The sequence below is a fragment of the Chinchilla lanigera genome, unplaced genomic scaffold, assembly GCF_000276665.1.
Source record: "Chinchilla lanigera isolate Chin_1 unplaced genomic scaffold, ChiLan1.0 scaffold00055, whole genome shotgun sequence".
Taxonomy (NCBI): Eukaryota; Metazoa; Chordata; class Mammalia; order Rodentia; family Chinchillidae; genus Chinchilla; species Chinchilla lanigera.
The window spans coordinates 6092893-6103947 of NW_004955456.1; the positions used below are offsets into that span (position 1 = coordinate 6092893).

Here is an 11055-nt window from a genome sequence, read left to right on the forward strand (position 1 = left end):
TCTTTCCCTCGGTCAGCACAGATTGCTTCTCTGCACACTTTGATCTATTTTGGTTTCTTTCCTTAATGCTTTGCAGCCTTCGGCCCCCACGTCTACTGAATCCTACTATATTTAGTAGTATTTTTGGTGTTAAATTAACTTTTTCTTAATTTACACTGCTCGTTGTGACTGCGTGGAGATGTAATAAACTTTTGTATATTCTTCACGTCTACTGAATCCTACTATATTTAGTAGTATTTTTGGTGTTAAATTAACTTTTTCTTAATTTACACTGCTCGTTGTGACTGCGTGGAGATGTAATAAACTTTTGTATATTCTTTTACTCTGCAACTTTGCTTAATTTTTTTAAACAAATTTAAGTGAGTGGTAAATATTAACACTCGTGTGTGTGTGTGTGTGTGTGTGTGTGTGTGTGTGGCTTCTTTAGGATTTTCTAAATCATGTCACTGCAAATAATGATGATTTTACTACTTTTTTCTAATCTGAATGATCCAGATTTCTCTTACTTCTTTTTGTTGCCTAATTGCTCTGCTAGGACCTCCAGCACAGTGTTGAAATAGAAGTGGTAGGACTTGATATCTTAAGAGATGAGACTTTTTATCCTGATAATAGGGGGAAAGAGCTCAGTCTTTCACTATTAAGTGTGATGTTCTCTGCGGGTTTTCCACAGATGCCCTTTATTAGGTTGAAGGAGTGCTCTTCTCATCCTAGTTTGCTGAGTGTTTTCATCATGAAAGATTATCAGACATTGCCAAATGCACTTTCTGCCTCTATTGAGATGATCCTGTGGGGTCTTCTTTCTCCTTTCTGTATTGTTAATACAGTGTACGCAGTGATTGATATTTGTGTGTTGGGCCAGTGCTTCATTTCTGGAACAAATCCCACTTGGTCATGGAGTCTAATCCTTTTAATAAGCTGCTGGCTTTGGCTTGCTGGTATTATCACCATAGACATGCTTGAGATTTGGCAGAAAGGATCTGTGAAGGATGCAGGAGGGGGAACCGGGAGTGGGCAAGGAGAGACTTCTCACCACGAGTCCCCCAACGGCTCTGAGAGCAGAGAGGCGGGGAGGACTGGGAAGAGCCTGGCTCGGGTAGGGTACTGAGGAGGTCTTGGGCAGTCTCATGGAGGACCCTCAAGTGAGCGTCACCTGTGTGAGACTCACACCGGGCAGAAATGGCCAGTCAGTGTCCTCCTGGGTCCAGTCATTTGCTGGAGCAGCCAGGGAAGGGGGCACCTAGCTGGGGACAAGCGTAGGTCCACAGATGCTGCCCCTGCCAGTCTGCTGACTGTGCATCCAGCGGCCAGTTTCATTGGCGATCAAAGTGGTTTAAATCCATGGCTACCAGACATAAGTAGGAGGAAAGGAAGTGGGAAGCTGGGGTGCTCCGATGTCTGATGCTGCCCCTCAACAGCTGGAGCTGACCCTCAGGGGTTCACTGGATGGTCCACTCCATTAAACGCACAGCCTCGGTGTGTACAGCCTCCTCCAGTCCGCATCCCAGCTTTCTCTCTCAGTCTGATGTGCTGGGGCATGGAGCCTCACTGCTTATCCAAGAATGCTTTATGAGTCTCCCGCTCCGAGTCGAGTGCTGGCAGACGTGATTTGTTGCCTTTATTACCTTGTAAAGATGATAATCTCCCAACCACAGTGAGGGCTTATTTCCGTGATGGACTCTGCTTTACTACTTGACAGGTCAAAGAGCCTGCAGAGTCTCCGTGCCACCTGGCCAAGGTCCCTGTGTTCTTCATCTGTCCCAGGGAAAAGGATGAGGCCAGAAATGTAGGAGCAGCGCCTTGTCACACTCCTGCCCCGGGCACCGTCGTGAGTCACGGGTGAAGCATGGGAGAGCAGCCAGGTGCTTCAGCAGCCTGAGTCTGAGCTCTGCAGAGAGGACTAGAATCCACCACACGCTCACTAAGGGCTCTGCCCAAGGTACCAAGTCCTGCTCTCAAGAGTCCACGGAAAACACGGAGCTGTGGAGCCTGAAGGCTGGGGGTGGGCCTTGCCAAGCACATCTATCTTTGCACCATGGCCTGAGCACAGCTCTGTTTTTCCTATGCTCATGCTCTAGCCTCCCACTGCCACCAGGAGACTTAACACATGTTTTACCTGCATTAACTTCACTATAGGCATGAAAACTTAGACTTTGCAGCAAGCAATCGGTTGAGGCATTGAGACAGAGGTTGTTTATCTGCATGTCTATGTACACGTGTGCGTGTGCGTGTAGTACTGAGGATTGAACCCAGAACCTATGCACTAAGCCACACCCAAGTCTATTTTTTATTTTTTGAGACAGGGTCTCACTAAGTTGCCCCACGCTAGGCCCCAACTTTCAATTCTCCTGCCTCAGCCTCCCAAAGTACTGGGATTATAGTACTTAGGTAGTACTTTAGGCAGTATCACTGCATCTACTTGAGTCTGGGCTTTTTATAATGTCTTTCATCAGAGGCTTCTGCTTGCTTTTGTCAAGCTGGAGAATTTCAAAATGTACCCATTCTGCAAGATGTCACACTATTCAGTCTCACTGTTGAAAACCCAAAAATTGGTTGGAAAATTCCCATTCATTTGTTCACTACCTAGCGGGAGGATGCTCAGATGGAAGGTCCCAGCCGGGGGGTGAGCGGGTAATGGTCAGCAAGAAGGAAGCAAAGCCCATTTTCCACACAGATCCGCTCAGGTGTCCTCACCACTGTCCCGCTCTGCCTTTCCGGTGTCCACTGTGTCCTCAGTGATCTGTCATGACTCTGTCAAGGATGCGCACAGCTCAGAATCTGTATCATGGCAACCTCATCAGCCTCAGAACAAGAGCAGCATTCACGCATCTGAGGGTGACCTTCTGGGAGGAAGCAGGCGGAGAGCAAAGATCTGAAGGAAGCGACCTGGAAAGATGGCCTAGAATCTGCCCCTGCATGGGCCACAGGACAACCTAGGACCAGACAGCAGAGGCAGGAAGTTCTCTCCAATGGGCAGGCGATGGTCCCTCTAAGTTCTCAAGGCCTGTAGGCTCCTGACCACCAATCATTCTCAACTTTTACCATTATAACAAACAAATTCCACCCCGCTTGTACACTGCAGTTCCTCTACCTTACATGTTCATCAGGTATGTTCCAACTTTTTATCTCTGGTTACAAATATGCTACCTACTTCCCACCCCATTTTCCCCAAAGAATCCATGCAGGAAATGTGACCTTTGTAACAGGATCACCTCAGACTGTGTTACGGAACAAGGAGGCCAGGCTTTCAGTTTCTGTGCTCCCAAATGTGTGGTGTTTCCTTTTGTCCCCTACTGCACGTACCTGTATCCACTACCTACAGAACCCAGGGACTTCCCCCTGAAGCAGTCAGCTGGCAAGTTTAGGTTGGAAATTTTGTAATACTGAAAGCCAAGACTCATGACAGTTTGATTTTGGATTTTTCTACTTTACAGTAATGAGAAAGTACAACCACACAACTATTCAGTCTTCCAGCCCAGCCCAGTATTCAATAATTCATCTGAGATGTTTACAACTTGTTGTAAAATAAGCACTGCATCAGGTGATTTCAGCCAGCTGCAGGTTAAGGTAAGTGTTCTGGCATATTTAAGGTGGATAGGTGTTGGGTGGCTTGAATGCATTAGATACATTCAGTGTGTGATGGGTTTGTTGAGAATTAACCTATTATAACTCAAGGCATATCTGTATCCTCCTCAAACAGCAGCAGGGCCACTGAAGTTTAGATTAAGAAGCTATTTGTTGATTTAATTTTGCAATTCAGGACCCTACAAGAATTGTGATACAGCATGAATAATCCAGCTAGGTAAGGTAGCCTGTTAAAAGCCTCACCTTTACTTTTGGATCAGCTTTGGAAAATCACATCACCCCACAGAGATTCTTCTACCTTTTCTGGGAAAGAAGGAAGGAAAGAAAGAAGGAAGGAAGGAAGGAAGGAAGGAAGGAAGGAAGGAAGGAAGGAAGGAAGGAAGGAAAGGAGGGAAGGAGGGAGGAAGAAAAACTAGTTAGCATCCCTCATTGTTGCAGTCACAGGCAAACTCGGGACCAGGCCAGGTGTTGCCTGTTCAGACGCCCTGCAGACCTCCTAAGGAAGATGAAGAGTCTCCACGGCTGTCTGCTGGTCACAGCTTGCTAGGCACTTTCAGGCCAGTGAACTGCTTCAGTCTCTTTGCCAGTTTCTGTATGAGGCAGGATGGTGACTGTCACAGGAAGGCTGTAGGGGTAAATGGAGCATTTCAGTAGACAGTGTCAGTGCTTTCCATTAGATGCCTCACCAGGGATGTCATGGTGGCCTCGGTACAAAGGCATGACCCAGGTGTGGAGGAAGACTTCAAGGAACTGGTCCAGGAAAGGGGAGCCAGAACTGGAGTGTGGGTCTATGTGGCCCTACCCTGTGGCTGAGCGCTGATTCTGGCTTCCTGCTCTGGAAAGTGGCGTGGTGGAGGTGGGCCCTGGGAATGTGGCTGCCTCCGAAGCTGGGCTGTTGATTGTGGATCCCTTCCCTCCTCTGCCAGCGGCTGGTCAGGGGGCCAGGAAGACCACAGAGCTAACAAAGACCACTTAGAGAGTGGCAGACACATACAAAAGGACTTTAGACCTAGAAGAGTCTGATGTGTCCAACGAGAACTGCTGCAAATCAGTGCCAAATGTCCTACAATTTGAGTCTCTCAAATTTTCTCCTTGTTTGGTCTGAAATTGCAAACAAAAGGGGAAAAATCAATTCAGCATCCCTGATGCATGTAATTCGCCCCCAGGAGTGGAGACCTTCTGTAATGGCTCTGCAGTGGAGTGGGGAAGGCGGCGCCCGGTGCTGGGAAGGACTGAGGCTCTGGGGAGTCTGATTTGGAGGAGAGACAGCCACAGCAGTTTTGGGTTAAACTATATAAAGTTGAGAGTCATTAACCACTTTTTATATGAAAATGGCCATTTTATTTGATATATCATAACATCTGAAAATGTTTTCAATCATCCTGAAGCCTGTCATGGGAAGTAGAAACAATCAGTCTCTGCGGAAATGGAAGATGTACAAGTTAGTGGAGACTCACTGGGGCATGTACAGCATGAAGGGTTTTGGTGCAGCTAAACTTTCTAAAGACGGAATGAGTTTCCTGCTGGTGGAAATGTTCAAGAAGAATCCAGATCATCCAACTGTCGTTCAAAACTCTAGTACTGAATAAAGTTCATAGTGCCCTGCACCATTGGGATTCTGAGTTTTAGGCTTGAAGAGTCAAAATTACTATTTAAAATTCAAACCAGTGTTATGTCTAAAATTTTCATGGGTATTATCAATAGAATATGGAAGATTAACAAAACATGTAATTTATTTTACCTGGTTAATATTTATTCTTTAACTAAAATGAACTAAACTATTAGCCAATACAATAAGTTGGAACATATTAGGAAAAATATAACTCATAATCATTTTACCTCACTTAAAAATATTTATCACAACTCTTCAAATTATGAGAATTCTTTCAGTAGTATCTAACACAAAAGTACATTGAATTCTTTGGTTGTTCGTTGGTTTACTTAAAAAAATTTTTCCCCCATTTTATAATGATGCCTTTTATTAAAATATCCAGAAAGGACATAATTTTCTGAAATTTCTCTTTAGAATCAAATGTGCTACCTACTCCATAGACCATTTTAATTTAAAGGAGAATATGTTTACAGAGTTAATTGTAGTTTCTAAATCAAATAAATCCCTCAACAATGAATAATAAAAATAAAGGATAAAGAGAATTATTTTAGTATCAACCAAATACTGAGGTTTGATTTCAATTTCCCATGAATTCCTTTATCATTAATTTATTTAATCATTTTTAATCCTACCGAGAGCTAGATTCTATAGCTCCAGCCCATCTAGATAGGTAACATCAAGTAAAGCTGGAGTTTTATATCTTTTAATCATCGTTTTTCCACCGTTAATCACTTTTACTAAAATCTTAATTCCCAGATTCATTGGCCAGCATCTATGTCAAATACTTAATTCTAGATTACAGCATTTAAATATTTTTTGTGTACTGAGTAGTATAATGTATGGATTATCTCTTTATTTTTCCTATGAAATCAACTTTATGATATCATTCACATCAGCAGAATTTAAAAGAAGTCACTGCCAGAATATGAAAATCTATTCCAATTAAAGAAAAATAAATCATCTGGGGGAATCATAGGGTATCTCAAAGTGGTGTGAAGAGTAAAGGAAAATGAGACAAATGGCACAGCAAACTGAAAGTGTGCCATTCAGGGATCAGCCCCTCTGTGTGCTGAAGGGTGGCCCGCGTCCAGGCAGCTCCAGGAGGAAGGGAACAAGTAAGTTAGTTCTCCAGTAAGAGTCCCATCTGTTCTCATATCTGTTGAGCTGTCACCCAGGATGTCATCCTGGCCCTGGGAAGGCTGTCCTGCACCCTGAGCACGTACCTGCCCACCTCATAACAGCCCCCAGCTGGAAAGCCCCTGCCTGCCTCAGATGAGCCCTACAGTAACTCAGCCCAGCCCCTAGAAGGATCCCAGCCCCAGGGCTCAACCACTGTTGGGCTGGTTACAGCCAATGTTGGGTGGTTGAGGAGTGGAACATTTCAGAAAGCCCGAGTCTGACTAAGGGTGCATGTACCTGGATGTCCGTATGCACCGCAGGGGCCCTAGGGCTCTGGCTCTATCTCAGACTCAGGCAAAGGGCCCATGGGATGGCTCTGGGCCAGGGTGAATTCTCAAGAGAGAGAAAGAGGGAGAGAGAGCATTTAACCAAGCAAAAGAGCAGAAAAAAGTCATTAAGAAGGCATGAGTCCAGCCTAAGGGGACAGAGTATTATTCTTGGCCCTCTCTGGTCTCTTGTTCATGTTCCCATTGAAACTGCAAAGCATCGGGTCAAGGTCAAAGAATGCAGAAGTGGGAGGCACCTGCCAGAACTCAAGACACACAGATTTCAAATTAGATTAAAAGAAGGAGTCTGTGTCCTCCCTGGATTTTTACCATACATCACCCCAAAGCGAGTTTTCTTTTGTGATAAGAAGGATGATAATCGTGTCAGAAATACTTTGTGCAATCTTAAAGCCCAAGAGAGAGAGAGTTTTCAATTTGTACCAACTTTGTAGATGAAAAGAAGGCTGTTATTCATATCTCAGGAGAGGCAGCTAGTGACCTTTCCCATTTTTGTTTTTGTTCTCCATTTTTCTTTTCCAAGTTTGCAAGCTTGCAAAAAGATTACACTGAAAGGCTGGTTGGATTTGACAGTCCTCCTCCACAAAGAGAAAGGGAAAGTTCACAATTTATTTCTACATTGTTACTGAAATTTAAAAAGTATTCAGATGGAGGAATGGCATACCCAGATTTTAAGACTTTTAGTTTTTACTTAATGGTTTGCATCCGCATTTTCTTTTTCAGTTCAATTAGAAAGGTATCTTCTTTGAACCTAGTAGTCCCTTGAGTGATTCAAATGTGTTTGAGATGAGGACTATACTCCCAAGCATTTAAAATAATCAAAATCATGAGAAGATATCATCTCAACTCAGTTATAATGGCTATTATCAAAATAACAAACGCCGGTAAGGATGGAGGGAAAGAAGCTGTCATGAAGTATTGGTAGAAATATGAATTGGTACAGCCATTCTGAGGAATAGTATGGAATACAGATGTGACATATCTACACAGTGGTGTATTATTCAGCCATTAAGAAAAGAGGAATCCCATCACTTACTGCAAAAAGGATGAAATTGGAGGACATTATTGTGAGTGAAATATGCAAGATACACAAAGAGGAGTGCTATGTGTTTTCTTTCATTCATGCTGTGGAAATCGAAAGCAATCAATCTGAAAGCAGAATAGTGATCACTAGAGATCGAGAAGGATACGGTACGGGGTGGAGGGTAGAGCAGAAAAGGATGATTGGATTTTATCAGTGAACACTCTGTGCGTGCTCAGAAATACAACGCTGAACTCCAGTAATATGTACAGTTACCGTGTGTTAATAAATTTTTAAAAATAAAATAAAATATGAATATATTCTTGTATGTCTTGTGTCTGGATGTCCCCCAAAGCCTCATGCAGTCATGGGGTGGGTTTCTAGAGTTTATGATTGATCCATGGTCCAATGTTGGGATTATGGGTGTGAATGCTCCCTGGGGCAGGGAGCCTGTATATGATGTAAGAGAGGAAAAGAGGCTGCTTGCTGTCACTTCCCCCTTTTTGCTGTTGTTGCTTTTGCTGTCTTCTGTCACCACGAACTGTTGCCCTCTGCCATGTGCCACTCTGCCTTGGAACTAGCCAAGTATAGACTGAAACCTCCACAAACTGTGAGCTACATAAATTTCCTTCCTTAATTTTGGGCCTTGGTTGTTTTGTCTCAGCAATGACAGAACAGTAACCAAGACAAGTCTAAACTCTAAAAATCAGAAAGATGGCTAGAGAGGGTAAGTGGAAGAAAAGAAAGGAGAGAGTATGTGAGGGAAGAAGGAAAAGGAGGAAGATACTTGGCATCATCTTTGTGCCGTTGGTTTCCGAGGACACAGTCTATGGTTACCTGATCTCCATTGCCTTTGGACCTGTGGCAGGGAAGATCACAGAGTAAGGACATGGTGGAGCCAAGTTGGTGATCTTAAGGACACCAGGAAGCACAGAGAAACAGAGACAGAAACAGAGGCACAGAATGAAAGAGAGAGACACAGAGACAGAGACAGACAGAGACACAGAGAGACAGAGGGAGACAGAGGGAGAGAGAGAGAGAATGGGGGCAGGGCCTCCATATCTCATTCAAAGGGAGCCCTAATGACCTAACTTCCTCTCCTCTTGCTGCTGAAGAGCTTGAGCACATGGACCTTTGGGGGACATTTAAAATGCAAACCATAGCCACTTCAAAATGAAAATTCCAGCCTCTCTCTTTTTATTCTTAGATTGGCTATGGTGTCTATGGTCATACCTTTCCCCTTAGGTCAGTCTATTTGTTTAAACCATCATGTGACACTTTTTAAAAGGAGTCTGTTATAACCCTTTTGATTTTTTTCAACAAATTAATGTATTAAATAGTATTTTGGGGAGCTGTAGACACTTTCTGGCTAATGGAATCATCTCTATACTGTTGGCCTTCTGGGAAGTCTAAGTGAGTCCTATTCTCTTTTTTCAACCCTCTCTTCACATGTGTGTGTGTGTGTGTGTGTGTGTGCGCGCGTGCATGTGTGTGTGTGTGTGTGTGTGTGTGTGTTACTGGTGATTAAACCCAGGGCCTTCCCATTGAGCTACATTATGAGCACTTTATTTTTTACTTTGAGACACAGTCTTGCTGGTTGTCCAGGCTAAGCTCAAACTTGCAACACTCCTGCTTCAGAGTGCTGGGGTTACAGGTGTGTGTCACAAAGCCTGACCTACCTTTCACATCTTACCAGGCACAGGCAGTGCTGATTCTTCCTTCTACAGACAGAGCTCTGCCTTCTCCTCTCTTTTCACTACATCAACGCAGAAACTTTGGCCCTATCCTCTGGGTGGTTGGGTAATTTCTTTCTATATTTACTTTCCCTTTGTTTGACAAATCTTCCAAAGGCTTTGGTTATCACCCTGCTTCTACATGAAAACTTTTGGTGCTTCCTTTACCGGAGTCCAGTTTGGGGTTCAGAAAAGGATGTTCCAAATGAGGGCTTCAGAAGGAAAGAGTCTCTCTGACCTTCCGTTCTCCTGCCCCTCACCCCTTGTTCTCCCTCAGGTCACCCATGGGAACTCTAATTGCTCCTCCTCAAAGTGGGTCAGAACCCCTTCTGCCAATCATAAAAACCCACCCTCTCATAACACCTAAAAATATGTTGTAACTTTCCCCTGGCCATAAATATCTAAGAGTCATTCTGGAGGGACCTGGCCCCTTACCTGGAGGAAGGAATGTGACATGAGGGGCAGAACAGAACCTGGACAGGCCTTGCTGGGTCCCCAGTCTGTCACTGTTAGTGCGTGCCCATCCTGTCCCACAGTCCACGCAGCTGTCTTTGCTTCGTGGAACACAGCATAAACATGAGAATTCACCACGTTTGAAGTCATAAAGGATCACTGATGACATAGGGCCTGTTTTCCTCAGGGTTTCCAGCTGAGGGACAGGCACTTCCACGTGAGGCTCTCTGCAAAGCCTCGGGGCTTCCTTCTCTCCTCATTTGGCCTCCAGTCCTCCCACAAACAATGCTCTGTAGTTAGTGCCCTCTGTATAATTACCTGTTTGCTTCTAAGTACTGGGAGTTTGAGTGAAGTAAGGAGTATAGGGCCTAACCTGGATCTTTCTAGGAAAAGAAGGAAATGCTTAAATTCAAGAGGCTCCACTGTGGGTAGGGCCCCTCCTGAGAACCCAGAAAGCTCATAGAAGTGGGACATTTTCCCCTCCAATTGCTGTCGGTGTCCCAGGCCAGAGGGGTCCTGACTTTGGGGAGTCTAAACAAGTAAAGTCTGGCCATTTGCCCCAGAAACCAAGTGGAAAAGTAGTGGTGAAAAGCAAAAAAGGAACTTATTCAAGATAGCTATCACCTGAGGTCAAGGGGACTGTGCACTTCCAGCCCAGTCTTTGGGGTGCTACCAAGACCTCCAATATTATATGGGGAAGGGAGGCAAGATAATGCATAATTCTTGTGAAGTGGTTGAGCACTTTCTCAAGTCTGGTTTTGCAAGGGTCGGGAAAAGAGGTCGTTGTTTGAGGGGTAGGTTGAGTTAGATGAATGCTCTTAGCTAGTGGGAGCAGCCTTGCAGTGCAGGGTGATCTGTCTTCAAGACTCCACTGTTACTGAACCATGGAGGGCAAGGATAGGAGAATTCAGAGCACTGCTCCAGGGGGTCGGCAGCCAGACTTTGTAAAAACTGGCAGTGGACCATCTTTTGAGTATGTGCTCCTGCAAATCTTCAGCATTTCTTAGTTTTTCTTATTTTGGTGCCTTTGGCTTGAAGGGGATCAAGAGAGGTTGGGTAAATTTAGAGTTAATCAGGGGCTGGGAATTTAGCTCAGCAGCAAAGCGCCTGCCTGGCAAGGACAAGGTCGTGAGTTCGGTTCCCAGTACTGGAGAAAAAAAAACAAAAAACAAACAAACAAATAAAAAAACA

The 11055-nt window shown here is 44.4% G+C and overlaps 1 long non-coding RNA gene across 1 annotated transcript; it reads right to left on the minus strand.

Annotated features, from left to right (window-relative positions):
- Positions 1-4151: 4151 nt before the first annotated feature.
- On the minus strand, positions 4152-9953 carry LOC102011505. Its single transcript, XR_262883.1, has 3 exons — positions 9847-9953; positions 4385-4683; positions 4152-4207 (listed from the first exon to the last, which is right to left on the minus strand). It is a non-coding gene; the product is annotated as an uncharacterized LOC102011505 (long non-coding RNA).
- Between the last annotated feature and the right edge of the window lie 1102 nt (positions 9954-11055).